Below are 19085 nucleotides of genomic sequence, written 5' to 3'. Positions count from 1 at the left end.
GGTGTGATCCAGTTGATCTTTGTATATGATTTTTTTTTTTTTTTGGATAATGCTCCGAAATGATCTCAAAATATGGATGAACGTTGTGGATATAATAAATACATAGCTGTGGGGCCATGTAACTTTGATATCTTTTGAGCCGTTCGTACCGTCTTCGAAAGGAAGCGAGGGGTTTTTTCGTCCTAAAAATCGCTGTCCGTACGTGCAGGTCCAAGTTCCCAATCAAAGTTTGTATTGTTTCGTAAAAACAGATGGATAAAAGTTGGGTCCACGGTCCTAAATTTCTCCCGCCAAAACCGAAGCGGATTGCGTACTGGTTAACTCAAGTACGATGAGCGTACTGAGTAAACTCTGTGGGGTCCACTGTGATTTATGTATTTTATCCACTCCATCTGTCCATTTTACGAAATAATTTTATGGCTTGAGCCTAAAAATAAAGTGCATCTAAACCTCAAGTGGACCACACCACAGGAAACTGTTTGAATTGAACATCTACCATTGAAAATTTCTTAGGGACTACATAAATTTTGGATCAAGCTTTTATTTGTGTTTTCCCTTCATCCATGTTTTCGTAATCTTACGAACAGGTTGGATGAGAAATAAACATCACTGTGGCCCTAAAAAGGTTTCAACGGTGGAAATCATTATTCCAACTGTTTCCAATGGTAGGGTCCTCTTGATCTTTGGTTGTGCTTAAATCTTGGTTTAAACCTCTAAAATAAGATGGGAAAAACGGATGGACGGCATAGATAGACCATAGACATTCACGGTGGGCCCAATAGAGTTTAACTCAGTACGCAATCCGATTTCTGCCAAAACCGCTATCTCTCCGACCCTTCTTCAATCTCTGCGGTGATCTTCGACGGCGAGTCCCAGCTCGAGTTCTCAAAGAGGCAGGCAGTTGTCTATTCTCTCTACGCTCCCAAGGCGAATAACGTCATGGAAATCACAAGCTGATGAGGTTCGGTCGCCATCTGTTATCGGTATCGACTCTCGTTTGTATGGGATTATCTTACTTGGAACCTTTTGATGGGATTTAGGTAGCCGTATTGTGGAAAAACTGAAATTCTTAGGTTTTCGATTCATGGTTTTTGTGAATTTGTAGTGTGAGATTACTTGATGTTGATTCATAGTTGTGTTGGATCCTAAACCCTATCGCACCTTGGATTGACTCAAGGGATTTCTGCTATTGATATACCCCTTGATAATGCACAAGAAATGTATTTTCTTATCTCCCAGTCCAAAATTCAACTCTCTCTGGCAGTTCTAAATCCCAGCAATATTCCTCCCATTCCTCTGCACCCCCTTTAGGGCCTGTTTGGATTGTGGGAAAAGAAAAGAGAACTCAAGAGTTTCCCATTTTTTGAACCTTTTCCATTGTTTTGATAGGGAAAAAAATTAGTAAGATTGGAAATAGCAATCAACAGCTTTTTCCATAGTCAAATTCTCATGCACAAGAAATGATGTGAAACTCGTTAGAGGAATATGAGAATTGCACTTGTTATCCAAACAACATCCCCTAAAAAGGGAATCCATGATAAATCCATTTTTGGTAGGGCTTATTGAATCCATGGGACTCCATCTTTTGATCATCATTGTAATTTTCATGTCATCTCCTTCTATTGCTCAGCCTCTCCTTTACTCCTTTCCTAGCCTTCGCTGCTCCAAAAAAAAAAGAATTCCATCCTCCCTAGTCCCTAGTCATCACTTTTATGCTGTTTCCTCCTCGTGTGCTTGTCCTTACCATGTCTCGTCCTTATCCAAACTCTCTCCCTGGGCACCCTTGGGCCCTATCTCATACCCTAACCTACAATGTAGTTGGAAGTATTGTCAACTGGTAATTTTTTAACAATAGACTGAGGATGAGTGTAGTTTCTGCCTAGCTTATTTTGGCATCACAGTAGTTCAGGGCTTCCCTGTGGAAAAGCTCCTTAGCTTGTTTGGCATTCTTATTAGGCAGGATGCCATAGGTTGAAGAATGTTATGATATTCTAGAGGAAAGGTGGAGTCTGGATTCTGATATACTTTTGCAGTATCTGAGATGAAGAAACTGATCTCTTTGAGTACCTTACAAGGGTCATCGAGGATGTTTGCATTGATATAGGCACGCTGGATTCTAGAAATTGGAAATGGACTTCTGACGTAACTTTCTCGTCTTAACCCTTTTTGCCTCGGTGTTTCTTCAGATAATTTTCTTATCCAATGGTATTCTCATGCTTGAGGACCTTCAGCGGTGAAATCAATCCTTCCCAAGTATTTTCTTTATGTATTGGGATGCGGATAAGTTGTTTGATGAGGACATATTTCTTGATTACGAAGACTTTATGGAGTCAATTTTTTGTCCCTTATTCTTTGGGTGTTAATGGAAACGACTAGGACCTTGCTTAGGATGGAAGGTAGGACAGTTTTGGTGGGAGGATGTAATTTACAATTATTTTGGGTATTTGGAAGCAAATGAATTGTAGGATCTTCAACGATAAGGTAGGATCTTCAACAATAAGGAGAAACGTTCTGTAAGCTGGGAGAACTTTGCTTTGGTAAAAAGAGGAATTTGGGGCACCAAGAATTAAGCTTCCATTCAAGAAGGAGTTTGTGTCATACATCAAATGTTCTTGTCGTTTATTTTATTTTATTTTATTTTTGAGAAGGGGATACTTTAATGACATCAGGTAGAACTTGATAACTGATTTTGGACAATGGAGGCTCTCTTTCATTATTAGGCCATCATGAACATTTTCCCTTCTTTGCATACATCTTTCTTTCATGTTTGGAGAGAGGTAAATGAAGATGCTGATCTAATCAATGAAGAGAGCGCCACTTGCCACTCTGTTTGACCCACCTTTAGCTTTTGCAATCTTCTTCTTTCTAATCAATGAAGTTTCCTCATTCACAAAATGAAGTGGTTTTATGCCTAGACTGCATCCAATTTGGAACAGATTTCCTGTTTTCAGAATGTTTTGGTGGACCTGGCGATGCGATGTTTAGGTTTCAAACTCAAGGGGACTTGATCTTTGATATAAGGCCATCCGATAATCAAAGGTTTCAAGATTGCCCCGGTGTAGCCTGGTTGAGGAGGGTTTCTAAGTGAAGATCAAACCAATTATGGCTTCTGCTTGAAGATTAGACTCTTCCCAGTGTTATTGATCTGGACAAAATCAAGGGTCTAACTGGATTGTGGGGCCCACAAATTCAATTGGGTGGCCTAGATTATCAAGTGGTTGGACCGTGAGGCCCGCAAGTTACAGTGCTTTTCCAAGCAAACCATATGCCATAAAAGGGTCTTGGACAACCTTACAGCCCTAACAGGCCATACGGTTGTACACACTAGGGTCCTTAGCGAGCTCTTTTACTTTGGTTTGTTTGTTTAGTCTTTCTTTTTCTCCTTTTCTGTACAACTCAACTGGCTAGCTTAGATTACATTATCATGATTATCACCACCATCATCATCAAAGCCTTGTCTCAACTATTTGGGGGTTAGCTTTACAACTCTTGTTTCACCAATTAATCCTAAGGCCCTAACCTTGGTAAGTGAACAAACCTTCATTCCTCTCCTCTTCCCACCGCCTCAATCAAAGACCTTTTAGGTTTCCTGTTCAGCCTTATCATCAGGCCCATCAATCCTTATCAACCTAATCAGTGTTCCCCTTGTAGGAGGAACTGTCTTTGGTCTTGGTTGCACATGACTGAACCTTCTCACTCTGCTTCCATATCTCCTGTTGGGACTACTCTCTATGAAGCAAATTCCCAGCTCATGTTGTTTTCTAACTACTCAACACTTTGCCCTATCTAGCATAGCTAGTTGAGTAGCTGTCTTTGTAACCCTTTTCCTTTAAAATTTATAAGTATGTAATGATTGCAACTTTCGAAAAACAAAAGCATGTAATGATCGCATAACACTCCATTGGCATGCTAACCTGAATTAAGTATGGAAACATATATTTGGGCTAATAGGAATTGACCCTTTGCTTTTTTACATCAAATAGGATTCTTATATGTGGTCTTAATAGCAACTGAGCTTTGGCTTTGCACATCAAATAGGATTCTTTTATGTGGACTATTAGGAATTGACTCTTGGCTTTTTACATCAAATAGGATTCTTATATGCCATAGCTATATGTACATATCCATACTTATGGACCAAAAGACAAGGAGGTTTTTTTATTAAACAAAACTCCTCGATTGGTCTCTGTGTCCTCTTTTAGATTACAGGAGGGGATTACCATGTTTGCTCCAGTGGGTTCTCGCCCCAAGAAGGCTGTTTTGTCTTCCCACAGTCCCTGTTAATCTTAATTGGTAGGTTTTCTTCTTCTTTTTTTAATTGAATCAACCTGAGGACTGTTGAAATTGCATCCAGAACCCATTATTTGGGCTCCTATTATCAAGTTTGTGGAAATTTCAAGGCAGAACAGGCTTAGAAGTTGGCTTCGTATGCATATCTTCTTCAATTGAATTCAATCCCACTTGTTTCTTTCTCTGTTTGGTAGTGGATCGGGAACAAGTTATTCAATCCCACTTGTTTCTCTCTCTGTTTGGTAGTGGGCCAGGAGCAAGTTCTTTCCTGAGGACATGTTTGGGAACATGGAAGAAAGTCAGGGAATCAGATTTTTGTTTCTAGGAAATGCATGGAAATGAAAACATGCTTGTACTGTTTGTTTTGAAAGTTGCAATTCCATGGAAATGTGATCCTTCTCTTTTCTTCTGTTTGGTATGGTATTTCAGATGGAAACAAAATTGGGTGCTAGAGCAATGAGTGAAAAAAGAGGCCTTCCCTTGAAAGGGCTAGGATAATTATAATATCAAGATTGAAGGAGTTCTATCATCTACACTGGGGCCTACCAATCCAATGGTTTGGATCTAGTAACTAGGTGTGTTAATGGGCTGGGCTTGGGCCTGAAAAATCAGAATTTTGAATAGGGCCGGGACAGTTCAAAATCCGGGCTGAGATCCACCCCAGGCCTGGCCTGTTGACAGCCCTGCTAGTAACCATTACGCCTACTTGCATGAACATGCAACAATGGTTGCTAATAGAAGAGTTGCATTGGACGTCTACGATAATTGGATCGTTTTGAGGAGGTTGACTATTGATAGTGGGGGCTTATCAAACAAATGGATTGGATCCAATAATCAGCTAGCAATCTGCTAAAAATAACTGCTGTTTTTTTTTTGGGGTGGCGGAGGGTGTTGAGAAGAACAGCTGGGAATAAGAATGCCCAGAAGATGGGAGAATATATGCCATTTGACAATTGGGGTTAAGCAAGAGGAGTAGGGGAATGGAGATGGGAAGGAGAGAAGATATCCCTGGAAACAAGGAAACCAGAAATTGAAAGTCCTGTGGAGGAAAAAATGGCACAGTTCCATGGAAGATGAGTCTTGTGGAAATCACATTTCCATGAAACCTTTCATTGCCAAACAGCTTTGACCTCATTTCCATGTAAGTGTGGTGTCCACGCCAGAACTTTTGTGTTTTCAAATGTCTTGTTTTTTTTCCCCCCTTTTCTTCTTTCTTCTTTTTCTTAGCCCAACCATCAAATCTATCCAATTTGACCTTATCCTAGCCCTGACTCTAGTTTCCCAACTTTCCCCAATTGAAAGTCTCCCAACTGTGAACCCCCAAAACACTAATTCGTCACCCTAATTACATTCCTAAACAAATCAAGCCCCTACCTATAACTGTAAACCCGAAATCTATCCCAATTCATGAACCCTAATCTCACCAATCCCAAATCCTAACTCAGTCATGTTCCCACATCTAAACCCTAATTGCTGCCCATGATTCGCCATAAATCCCCCAACAACATCCTGTATCCTCTTTTCAAATCCTACTTCCAATGGAACCTCAAACCTCCATTACCAAGCCATCCCTGGCACATTACAGCCCTAATTCATGCTCATAGATCCCCATCTCTTCAAAACCCTGTCAATTGCAGCCCAATTATCCATAAACGACCCCACTTAATTTGTTTCTTCCTTGAAAACCCAGCTCAAATATGCATTGTCATAATCCAACATCTGGTGAGAAACTCTCCCAAAATCATAGTTATAGAGCTCGTGACTTAACTCGGTGAGATTTCAAGCCAAGTTATTGAGAAGCTTGATTCTGAGATTGACTTTGCCGAGTTTTAGAGAGACTTGCCGAGTTGACTCGTGAACTCAACTTGAAGTGACTCGTACTTACTCAGCCGGGTAACTCTCCTAGTAGCACTTTTTAAATAAAATATGAAGATGGTGGAGGGAAGATTGAAACCCCAACATCTATTGAGGACCAATGTGTAAAACCAGTTGACTAAAACTATACTGTAAATATTTATTAAAATCCCTGGTATTTAAATTTTGTTACAAAATATTGAGTCAAGTCATTTATAGACTTGATCAAGTCTTTGAGTTGACCCCACCTGGCTAGACATTGAGTTGAGTCGAGTTACCGGGTTTTTTTTTTACTATGCCCAGAATCTGTCCCATTAAGCTGTCCTAAACTATCTACATTCTGTACCCTCTCAACCCGAACCTGTCTATTCATCTCAGGCTTTTCCCAGCCCCACTCTAATTCACAAAATATAATCCTCAAGTGCACCCAAAATGGCCTTAACCAGCCCACCATTACCAATCACTTCAGCCGAAGAATCTGCTCTACCTGCCAACAACCTATGCCTATCTATACTTTCACCTCTTATTATAAAGTCACTTTCTAAAGTATCTAAGTTACTTATAACGTCCTTATAACATATAAAAGTCACCTATATCTGTCGTCGAGCCTGAACCTGCCCAACTTAACACCTAACCATCAATCCTAACCCAAGAATGATGACTCAAATAACTCAACTTCTGCTTAATCTTGCCTTATCTGCTTCCCAAGCTGACCATGAAGCTGTTGCAGTATTTAGCTTATATCCCTCCCCCAGACAACCTTATTCCTTATTTTTGGAGATGTCTACAAGAAGCACTCTTTACTAAGCTTCTTGCTGCAATCCCTATCTATATTTCACCTCTTATTACCATAGTCCCTCTCTATATACAAGTCATCTTTGTCCATGTAGGGGTATCATCACATTGTTTCAACACTATAGTAAATTGTGGCAGTGTTGATCTGTGGGCCCAACATGATGTGTTTATGAAATCCATTCTGTCCATCTTGTTCGCACCCACATGTTTAGCTAACAGCCTAAAATGAAGCCCATCCATAACCTAGGAAGGCCATGCCATACAAAACAATGTAAAATGAGGACAAAAAGACTATAAACTCATATTTTGTGGGCCATCTGAGTTTTGAAATGGCCATATTTTTGGGAGGGATGTGTCTAATGCATGGATTGGATGGCATATATGCACCACCGTGGGCCTCACACAATTTGGAAGGGTGGATGTTGAAAAAGAAAAACATATGAAAGAGGCAGAAAATAAAAATGCACACTTAAAGATGGGTTGAAAGCATGTTACAATGTCGTGATCTTGAAGGTAATATTTGCAACCTATCGATGATTAGTCCGATTTGTAAGAGAGTTGCGGGCTTGCAGAAAATCTAAGTCCTAGGTACAATAAGCCTCCTCTCCTTGAGAAATATGGGCTTTGGCGTACAGAACCAAGACCTCACTCTAAATGTACTTTCTGCAGCGTATATCCCTAAGTTATTTGCTTTTTGAAATTTCTGTAGATATATCAAACACCAATTTTGTAGACTCAAAATAAGGAAAATCAGGAGAGATTTGACTGAAGAATAGAAGGGATACTTTGAGGCCCTTTCATGGATAAATACATGCCCCTTAACGGTGTTTGTTGTCTTGATTGCAACTTTCCACCGCCATTTGAATTTATATCACTCACTAAAAGGCACATTAGTTATCACTAAGGGCTTCTTTGGATACTACCAAATAAGTTACTTTTTAACTTATTTTAAGTTATTAAGTTACTTTTTACACTTAAGTTAGTTTGGTAAGCATCATCATAAAAGTAACTTAATGCTAAAAGCTACTTATTTCAATAAGCCCTTTTTTTTTTCTTTTTTAAAAAGCTTTTTGACTTATACTTTTCTACTTTTCTCTCCAAAGGTCTCTCCTTGGTCTTAAACTAAGTATTCTTTGTGACTCAGTGGGATGCATGACACACGCATATTTTCAATTGGAATATGTTCTAAATTTAGCAACACATTATCAATTGGAATATGTTCTAAATTTAGCAACACATTAACAACCTTATGTTCAACCTTGGAATCTCAAGTTCATGATGAGATAATAAAAAACTCTTGGACGTTAGGAAGCAGCCCCATTTCCCATATACATATGGGTAAGTCTTTATGAATACACCACTAACAATATCACCCTTAAAAGACCTTATTAAGAGTAAATGTTCATCCTCCTTTTAATCATTACAGGTACTCAATATTGTACATTCATAGTCATGAGAGAAATAAGAAAATTTACAATGCCACTTTAACCACTATCTGTGAGGTACTTTGTCTATTGAACCTATTTTCCTTCATCCAATGCATGCAAAATTGGCTTAAGTCTCATTACTGTAGATGTTCTGGTGGCAAGATCTCATGTTAGTCCCCTGGTGAACAGGTTTGTTGGGTTTTGGATGGACCGTGCATGCTAAATTATAATAGCACCATCACCAACTAGCTGTTGCACATAACTATGCCTCCAGATTACTTTGTCTAGATTTCCATTAGAGGTCTTGTTATATACCTTAGATAGTGTTGCTTCACTATCACAGTAGATAGAGATAGGTGACAAAAGCCTCGTCAATAGGTTTCACAACTATTTTGACTCTTTACTATTAGCCGCCAAAGCGATGAATTCATATCCCATGGTATGGTGAGATATGCAACTCAACATCTTGAATCCCCAAGCAATGGCAGCTCTTCAAGTGTAAAAATCTATCCACTGTTAGACCTAGATTCAGCAAAATTGATGATCTAACTTCCATCACTATACTTTTTAAGTAGACTAGGAAAAGTGCAAGCCATAGTTAATGGCTTTCTCAAGTATCTAAGTATTCTAGAAATAGCATTTCAATGATACTAGAATTATTGGTAAATCTATTTAGTTTACTTATTGCGAAAGCAATTTCAGGCTAGTAGATATATGGCATACATAATACTACCAATTACCATGGAATATTGTAGAAGAGGAAATTAAGCACTTTCTGAAGCTCCGGGGCCTCCTCTAGAGTTGCTCATAGGACGTGGGAAAGTATGATAGAATGGTGTGGAAGGGGGGGAATTCAGGCTGCTTCTTGGTTTGCTCGTTGTATCACATGCTCTGGCCTCGAGCATTAGATGAGAGGTGTGCTTGTATGTCTTTTGTCTGGGCTTATGGTGGTACCCCAAAAGTGGCGGCGTTTGCTTCACTAGTGGGGAGGAAAAAGGGTGTTGGCTGTGGACAATCTGCAGAAAAGATCAATGGTGTTAACCCAATATTTGTGTGATGTGCTACGAAGATGCGGAAATGGCGGACCATCTCTTCTTTCAGTGCAGTTATGCCCATAAGATGTGGGATTCATTTCTAAGCAAATTCAACATCCAATAGGCGATGTTGAAGTCAGTTGATGATTTTTTTTATTTTTATTTATTTATTTTTATTTTTTTTTAAAGCTTGGCATAGGGTTGGACTCAAGGAAAATAGGAGGGCATGCTGGAAATTGGCGTTATTGACTGTCCTTTGAACATTGTGGGGTGAGAAGAACGGGAGATGCTTTCGGAATATGCAGATGCAGGTTAATGAGGTGTCGACAAGTCCAAGCTTCAAGTGGTGGAATGGGCTGGCCACATTTTGATGATGGAACATGTAATTTTCTTTTATTTTAGGCTTGTTTTATTGTATGTTTCTTACTTTGGAGATTCCTTGGCGCTTGCTTAATAAAATGACTGGTAATTAAAGAAAAGAATATTTTAGTACTTTAAAATATGTGCAAAAATTAACATATCATCAACGTATAGATATAAGAGTACTCTCTCATTTTTATTTTTATTTATAAAGAATTTAGAACAAACACTTATTAGATTTGTTTATTTTAAAACCATATGAAGTGACCACTTTATCAAAAAAAAATTATACCATTATTTAAGTGTTTGTTTAAGTCCTTACAGTGACTTGATCAATTTACACACCTTGTACTCTTGTCCTGGAATTATGAAACCTTCCAAATCCTCCATCAAGATCACTATTTTAAGATAAATTGTCTTTACATCCATTTGATATATTTTTAGTTTATATCTAGATGCTAAAGCAATTGAAATTTAGATATCCTGATTATTGGAGCATAGGTGTTGAATAAGTGAATATTTTCTTTTTGTATACGTCCCTTGGCCACTATTTTGGCCTTAAACCTTTTTGTGGTCTTAATTTTTTTTTATATTCATTTAAAGCTTACTGATTTTGATCACAAGAGAAGATCTACTAATTTCTATGACTCATTTTGCATAACTGAATCCATCTCATCATTTAATGCCTCCTAGAAGGAACCATTTTGAGATCTAAGGGATCATTTTTTATGTTATGTACTAATATGGTTTTTCTTGTTTTCTCTATTCCCTTCTACTAGCAGAAGGTAGAAGTTGCGTCCAAAGGATGATGTGTCATGATCCTTTTAATCTTTCTGAGTTCTATGTTCTCTGTGTTGGGACCAACCATGTCATAAGGTATCTGAGTGTTATTGCTGATACACAAAAACTTGACTCCTTTCTAGTTATACACAAGAAAGAGTTCTTATAGAACCTAGCATCCTTAGATTTTATTATAGGGGCTGTTTGTTTACCACTTAATATGCCACTGAAATCTTAAAATCAGATTTAAGCCACTTAATATGCTATTTTGGGTGTTTGTTTAACACACTTTAAAAATCCTTAATGAAAATTAATCACTGAATTAATTCAAGGGTGGTGTATGCGCTGAAAGCGGCAAGTGATTTTGATGGAATGCGGTAAGTGTTTGTGTTGTTGTTGTTGTTGTTGTTATTATTATTATTATTATTATTATTATTATTATTTTCTTATTTTGACTAAAATATCCTTGAAATATTTGCTAAATGACAACTTTGCCCTTTTTCAACTGACTCGCGTGAAAGCTTTAACATGGCAAAGATCTATGGCCCCCACCATGATGAATGCTTCATATCCACACCGTTCATCCATTTGGTCAAATCATGATAGGGCATGAGCCAAAAAGTGGGTCTGAGCCAAAGCTCGAGTGGACCACACCACAGAAAGCAGCGGGCCAATGATGATAACTATTAAAACCTTCCTAAGGCCCATCATTATGTTTATTTGGCATCCAATCTGTTCATGACGTCACACAGACCAGGATGAAGGGAAAGCACAAATATTAGCTTGATCCAAAACTTCTGTGGCTCTCAAGAAGCTTTCAATTGTAGGTGTTCAATCCCCACTTGTTTATGTGGTGTGATCCACTTGAACTTTGGATTTGCCTCATTTTTTGGCTCATGACCTAAAATAATATGAAAAAATGGATGGATGGTTTAGATCTAACACATACATCAAGTTGGGCCCCACAGAACCTTGCCACGTCAACATAGTGACGAAGGTGTTGTGTTACATGCTACGCAACCGCATTCCAATTTGAGAGGGAGTGTATTAGGTGTTATTGGGGTTACACGTGAGTGGGTGTTTTCCTGACTGTAGGGCCCACCATGATGTTTATTTGCCTTGCAACCTGTTCATAAGGTCACATGGACCTGGATGAAGTGAAAACACCAAGTTCAATGGTATGTGTTAAATACACACTGTTTTCTGTGGTTTGGTCCGCTTGACTTGGGATCTGCCTCATTTTTGGGTTCACGCCCTAAAATGATATGATGAAATGGATGATGGTGTGGATATAACACACACACACACACACACACACACACACATTTGCCATGTCAAGTGTCAACACACACCAATTGTGTTCTTCGCTGCCCAATCCAAGTCCCCAAAACCAGAGGTTGAGGCAGAAGGTGTTGCCCTGACCATGGAGCCCACCTTGATGTATGTGTTCTATATCCATGCCATCCATAAGTTTTAAAAGCTTATTTTAGGCTACGGTCCAAAAGATGAAGCAGATCCAAATCTCAAGTGGACCACACCACAAGAAACAATGGTCATCTAACGCCTGCCGCCATTAAAAACTTCCTAGGGCCCAGCGTAATGTTATTTTGCCATCCAACCTGTTGATGAGGTCACACAGACCTGGATGAAGGGAAACAACAAACATCGGCTTGATCCAAAGCTTGTGGCCCATGAAAAACTTGTGGCCCACAAAAAGTTTTTATTGGTGGACTTCAACCCTACAGTTTGGTCCAGTTGAGATTTGAATACACTTCATTTTTTGGACCATGGCATAAAATAATCTGTAAAAACTGATGGGTGGCATAGATGTACATCACATGCAGGAAGGTGGGCCCCACGTTCAGGGCAACACCCACTATGGTGTTACTGGTGACCCCTAATGACACGGATCGCCAGCAAAAGCTGATTACCAGTGAAAGCCGATTGCAGGAATTTCCTACTATGCGAAGTTAGGTGGGTCCCACTGTGTTGTTTGTGAGAAATCCACCTGATCCATCCGTTTTTCCAGATCATGTTAGGATATAGGCCCATTAGGTAAAATTGTCAAATTTCAAACATTTTTATTAAACAGAAATTTTTAGATTTAGTACTAAATTACAGTATTCAGGAATTTTTCCAGACAGATTACCAAACAGGCATTCCAGCACAGGTCAATACTTAAAATTCAGTACATAATGGATCTAGTACTTAAATTAATTTCTTATTTTTTTATTCAGTTTATCAAACATACTCAGTGTTTATTGGAATATCATTATTAGATTCTACAACTAATAACCTTAGATGCCTTATCATTTTATGCATATTCTATGAAAATGCACTTTAGAAATCTTATCTTCTCTTGGGCTTTTTAGGGTTAGTGAGTCTAAACACTTAACAACCCCGTACCTTAGTGTGAGAGGTTTGAAGTCTTGTACTTCCATAGTTCCTATGAAGTCTTACAATTCTTAGCATGAGGTATTTTATTTAAGATGTAATAAGCAGTTAATGGGCTTCTCTCCAAAACTTAAAATTTAAGAGACTCTCATTGTTTATACCATGTCTATAAAGAACTTTTTTTTTGCATTCTGCTACCTTGGTCAATAAAGGGCTGTGACTTGGTGGACAATACCATGAATTTTGCAGAACTCCGAGAATTTTAAGGATAAATATTCAACTCCTCTATTTGACCTTAGGATTTTAATTTTTTGGCCTAATTGATTTTCTACTTCTGCTTTGTAAATCTTAAATTTTTTGAAGTCTCATCTTTATTTTTTTAAAGGTACACTAGGGTATATATCGAGAAAAATTATATATGTAGGTTATAAAGTATCTCTTTTCCTCTCTTCTTATGATAATGTTCATCTCACATATATCACTATGAGCAAAGCCTAAGATTTTATTTTTCTAGTGTAGGAAATAGTTTCCTAGTCATCTTGTGTTTTAATAATAGAACAATCTTACAAAGAAGAGAAATGATCACATACTACATTTTATGTTTACCCAACATACAACATCTTTACTTTCCATTGATGTGTCACCTGTGTATAACATTCCAGCTATGGGTGCTCTAATCATGGCTCAATGGTAAACACAATGTGTTTCAGCTCTTAGGTCATGGGTTCAAGAATCCATGTCTGTGTAGGGGTGTAAGAGTGTGTGTGTGTGTGTTTCTCACCTTAATAATAATAATAATAATAATAATAAAATAAAATAAAATAGATCTAGCTATGCAAAAGGTGGGTTGCATGATAGAGATCATTTGGAGTGAAAATCAGGATGGTCCATTCATTGGGCAAGCCACACTGTTGAAATCATATATGACTGACTCAACATATGCATGTAGCCCATCCGATGACTAGATTGTACCAATTTTCCCCCATATGATATTCATGGTATGTTCTGCCCTTTTCATGGCTTGAATGATCCATTGAAGTGACATATATGCAAAAAATAAAAACATCTTATGTTAACACAACATTTTGTGAAAAAAAAATATAACTTTTTATGCTATCATTTATCAACAAAGAGTTAAAAAGTCTACATATGGCTTTCCATGGATTAGAGAAATTAATATGCCTCCTAAGGCTTTTCCAGTGGCATATAATTCTGTATGCTAAGGATTCTCCTCCTTATAGATCAAAATGTGTATTAAATCCATGTCCAATCTACTATTGCAGGACTTAAAAATGCAGGCTGATGGCATTGAAGCTTCAACTAATGTTGCAAGATGCAACCTCCAAACAAAAGAATGTGAACTGAAATAAGGAATCTGGCAGCTATTACACCTAAAACATTGAACTAGAGAGATACAATATGCCTTGTATAAATGTACTTTGAAATACCATCTTCTCGGAGTACTATATACGAGTATAAGGGATTTTTATTTATTTATTTTAACTTTTTAAGGTCTTTGAATTGCTTGATTTATGAGAAAGAGCCATGACTATGTCAAATTTGCAAAAGGATTTTCTGACTGTATGAATAGATGGTGAAATAACCAAATTTCCCTTGACCTAAAAACATGGAGTCGAGCGGGGCCTATTTGGTCTGTGCATGACATCCAACTGGTCAAACAGGTAATGTTCATATGCCCCAAAAAACAGGCAGATCCAATAATCAGGCGAACCACAGGGAATTGGAGGTTTTGGGAGGTTATGTTGTTTTCTATGTTGCGGCCTACCTGATGATTGTATGAGCCTGATTTTTTTTAGGAATATAATTATCCTGCTGGGGTCCACATGTTAAATGGGTTGGATGTCTTTCACACATCACCTGGGCCAACAATGGTTGACTCCACTTTTAAAAATAGGTCAAGTGCATTTTATTCATTTCCTCTTCATGTGTACCATCAAAAGGTCCTTTCCCAGCTTAATAGTAGACCAAACTTCTCAGAAAATCAGCTTGTATGAGGATTTTTTATTTTTTATTTTAATATATTTTTATTTTTTAATGAATTCCTATAAGTTATAGTGCCCCAAGTTGCGTAAAGAGACACTTGCGCAGTCCAGACTTTAGTTGATGTCCAAATCATTTCAAGGGCTACCATGGCAAAATCACCAAGAAGACCATTTTATAGCCATTCCTGTGGATGGGATGCTTAGGATGACTTTATAATATAAAGTGATGCTTTAGAACTGTAAACAATTCATGATGATACCCAGTTAAAAAAATAAAAAAGAAAAAAAGAAAAAGTATTTAACATAGATGGCACACATTGTTTAGTAAAAATAGGTATAATCAACATGTCGGTCCATCTATGTGTTAGAAAATCAGAACCATCCATCCATGGCTCAGAAAATAGATGAAAATAAGGCTGATCAAAGATGAATTGGATTGTATAATCAGTGCAATTTTTGCATGGTAATGCATGAAATACGTTACAAACTCTTATGCATTCATACGACCATAGTACTTGTGGCATACAGGTGCAGTCCAACCCAACCCATCCAAATATATATGACCATGCTACTGCCGTTATGATCTTCACTATCCAATTTTAGATAATCCCAAGAGACTAAAAATGAAGAAAAATTCAACTGTCCCAGTTTCAAAGGAAAAAACAAGACCATCAATCAGAATTTATGATCATCTAATAATTACTAATTTTGTCATGTGACGCCGCTACAATACGACCCATGATTTGTACAGATTGGATCCACTTAAATACATGCCAAGTGAAAATGGTTTATATGCATGTGTATGGATACTAACAGTCTATGGATGCTAACAGTCTCTATATATATGTGTGTGTGTGTGTGGGAAAAGGTACTATACGCTCAACCGTATGTTACCTTCCATACGGTCAAGAGATGGCAACACCCAAGCGGTCGGATGTTGAAAATTCTAACCCAACGGTAAGATTTTAGAGGATAAGTGGAGAAACAAAATCGATGGAACCGGTTATTAAAATATTTCCTGCAAAAGCCTTTAGCATGAAGTAGTGCACTAGAATCCTGGGTGGGGCATACCGTGGGATTTTTTGAGAAATCCACCCCATCCATCGGTTTTTTCATATCATTTAAGGGGTTGAGCCTAAAATTGAACCAAATCCAAGTCTCAAGTTGATCGTATCACAGGAAATAGTGAATAATGATTTCAACCATAGAAATCATGTTAGGCCCCCACATTGATGTTTATTTGTCATCCAACCGATTCATAAGATCATACAGACATGGATGAAGAGAAAAAACAAATATAAGCTTGATCCAAGACTTCCGTGGGCCCCAAGAATTTTTTTAACAGTAGATGTTCAATTCTACTGTTTCATGTGGTGTGGTCCATTTGAACATTTTATATGATTAATTTTTGACCTCAAGCCCTAAAATCATATGGTAAAATGGATGGATAGAGTGGATCAGATACATAAATCATGGTGGACCTCACAGTGTCTACTTAGTACGCTAAGGGTAGTGAGTTACTCCGCAATCTGCTTCCGTAGAACAGGGGCGCGGATTAGATAATGACAAGATGAGTAGCGAGACTCACTATTAAAGTTACGCCACCAAGTTCCGTGGGCCCCATTATAATGTGTGTTTTGTATCTACTCCTTCCATCCATTTGGATAGATCATTTTAGGGCAATATCCAAACAACAAGTTAAATCCAAAGCTCCAGTGGACCGCAGCACAGAAAATAGTGGGACAGTGATGCCCACCATTAAAAACTTCTAAATGCCACAAAAGTTTTAGATCAAGCTGATATTTGTGTTTTCCCTTCTTTCATGTCTTTTTTAACTTTTGAACAGGTTGGATTTCAAATAAACATTATGGTGGGCCTTAGGATAGTTTCAATTGTGGGAATCACTCTCCCCACTATTTTCCGTGGTGGGGTCCACTATAGATTTTTATCTACCTCATTCTTTAGCTCATGCCCTAAAATGATATCTCAAAATGGATGGACGGTGTGGACACAACACATACATCATAGTGGGGCCTACAAAACTTAGTGAAGTCACTTTAGTAGAGGAATCGCTGCTCAACCTTTCAGTATCTAACCCGCGTCCGTCAAACAGGCCCGTTCCGGAAACGGATTGGCTACTCCCTGCCACCGGAAGCGGATTGCGTAGTGAGTGCGGATTGCGTGCTTAGCGTACTGAGTAAACTCTGTGGGGTCCACTGTGATTTATTTATTATATCCACTCTGTCCATTCATTTTACCAAATAATTTCGGGGGTATAGCCTAAAAATGAAATATATAAAATGTTTAAATGGACCACACAACAAGAAATAGTTGAATTGAACGTCTACAGTTGAAATTTCTTGGGGGGCACAGAAGTTTTGGATCAAGCTTATATTTGTTTTTCCCATTCATCTATGTCTGTATAATCTTATGAACAGGTTCGATGAAAATTAAACATCACTGTGGGTCCTAGCAAGGTTTTAACGATGGAAATCATTATCTCCACTGCTTCTTGTGATATGGTCCACTTGATCTTTGGATATGCTTCAATTTTAGTCTCAACCCCTTAAATTAGAGGGAAAAACGAATGGACGGTGTGGATAGATCACATACATTCAAGGTGGGCCCAAGTTACTCAGTATGCAATCCGATTTCCCTGCCACCCGCTAATGGCGGGTGGTCAGTGCTCTGTGGGCCCCACAATGATGTATGTGTTTCATTCATGCCGTCCATCTATTTTTCTAGATCATTTTCGGGTATGAGACCAAAAATAAGGTATATCCCAATCTCAAGTGGACCACATTACAAGAAACAGTGTTGATTGAACGTCGACCATTAAAAACTTTTTGGGATCCAAAATAGTTTTGGATCAAGATGATATTTGTTTTTTCACTTCGTCTATGTCTCTATGACCTAATCAATAGATTGGATGTCAAACAAACAGTACAGTGGGCCTTAGGAGGATTTTAATGGTGGATATACAATCACTATTGTTTTCTTATGGTGTGGTCCACCTGAGATTTATATCCCTTTCATTTTTGGGATAAAGCCATAACATGATATGTAAAAATGAATAAACGAAATGGATAAAACACATACATCATAGTGGGGCCCATAGATTACAGACCATCACCACCCGGCTAGTGGCAAGGGAATAGCCAATTCGTTTCCGCACGTTCGGCACTGACGCAAAAGAAAGATGATAGGGATTGCATCCTACCCGGTAATCTGTTCGGTAGGGTCTGTGGGGCCCAACGTGATGTAATTGTTTTATCCATGTCGTTCATTTCTTTTCTTATATTATTTTAAGTTATGATCCTAAAAATGAAGCATGTCCATAGCTCCAATGGACCACACCAAATGAAGTTGCAGTGATAATGACACCCACCATTGAAACCTTTTTAAGGGCCACCGTGATGTTTTTTTTTTACCATCCATCCTATTCAAAAGGTCATGTAGACGTGGACGAAGTGAAAACACAAATATTAGATTGATCTTAAAATTCTTCATCTCCTAAGAAGTTTTTAATGGTGGATGTTTAATCCCCAACTTGTGGTCCACTTGATCCCTGGACCTAACTCATTTTTTGGATCATAACTTAAAATGATATGAGAAAAATAGATGGACGGGGTGGATTTCTCAAAAAAACCCCACGGTAAGCCCTATCTAGGTTTCTAGGGCAGGACTTTCATACGGAGGCTTTTCGTAGTAAATATATGTGAGAGCGAGAGCTGGTTTCACCGGTTTTGTTTCTCCACTCACCTATAAAATCTCACCTTTCTCCCTATAAAATTTCACCATTCCTTTGAAACTTTCGCTATCCGACTGCTAGCATAGTGCCAACTCTCGACGTATGGAAGGTAACATACGGTTGAGTGTATAGTACCTTTTCCATATATATATGTGTGTGTGTGTGTGGGGGGGGGGGGGAAGGTACTATGCGCTCGACGACCTCCGATATGCTCCCGTGAGGTCGAGCTGTGTGGGCCCCACCGTGATGCGTGTCGACCATCAACACCATGCATTTGATGGGTCCCCTCTAAATTATGGGATATCCCAAAAATCAACCGTATATGGAACTCAGGTGGGCCATACCATCTAAAATCATGTGAAGACACCGTTAAAACATATAAAAGCACTTGATGGGG

At 38.4% G+C, this 19085-nt stretch overlaps 1 long non-coding RNA gene across 1 annotated transcript; it reads left to right on the top strand.

Moving 5' to 3' along the window:
* Nucleotides 1-744: 744 nt before the first annotated feature.
* Nucleotides 745-14426, top strand: LOC131219267 (uncharacterized). The gene is made up of 2 exons (XR_009158081.1): nucleotides 745-983; nucleotides 14218-14426. It is a non-coding gene; the product is annotated as an uncharacterized LOC131219267 (long non-coding RNA).
* Nucleotides 14427-19085: the final 4659 nt, after the last annotated feature.

The sequence above is a fragment of the Magnolia sinica genome, chromosome 11 (assembly GCF_029962835.1).
Source record: "Magnolia sinica isolate HGM2019 chromosome 11, MsV1, whole genome shotgun sequence".
NCBI lineage: Eukaryota > Viridiplantae > Streptophyta > Magnoliopsida > Magnoliales > Magnoliaceae > Magnolia > Magnolia sinica.
Note: the sequence above shows the minus strand (reverse complement) of the source record. Positions and strands in the feature narration are given on the sequence as shown.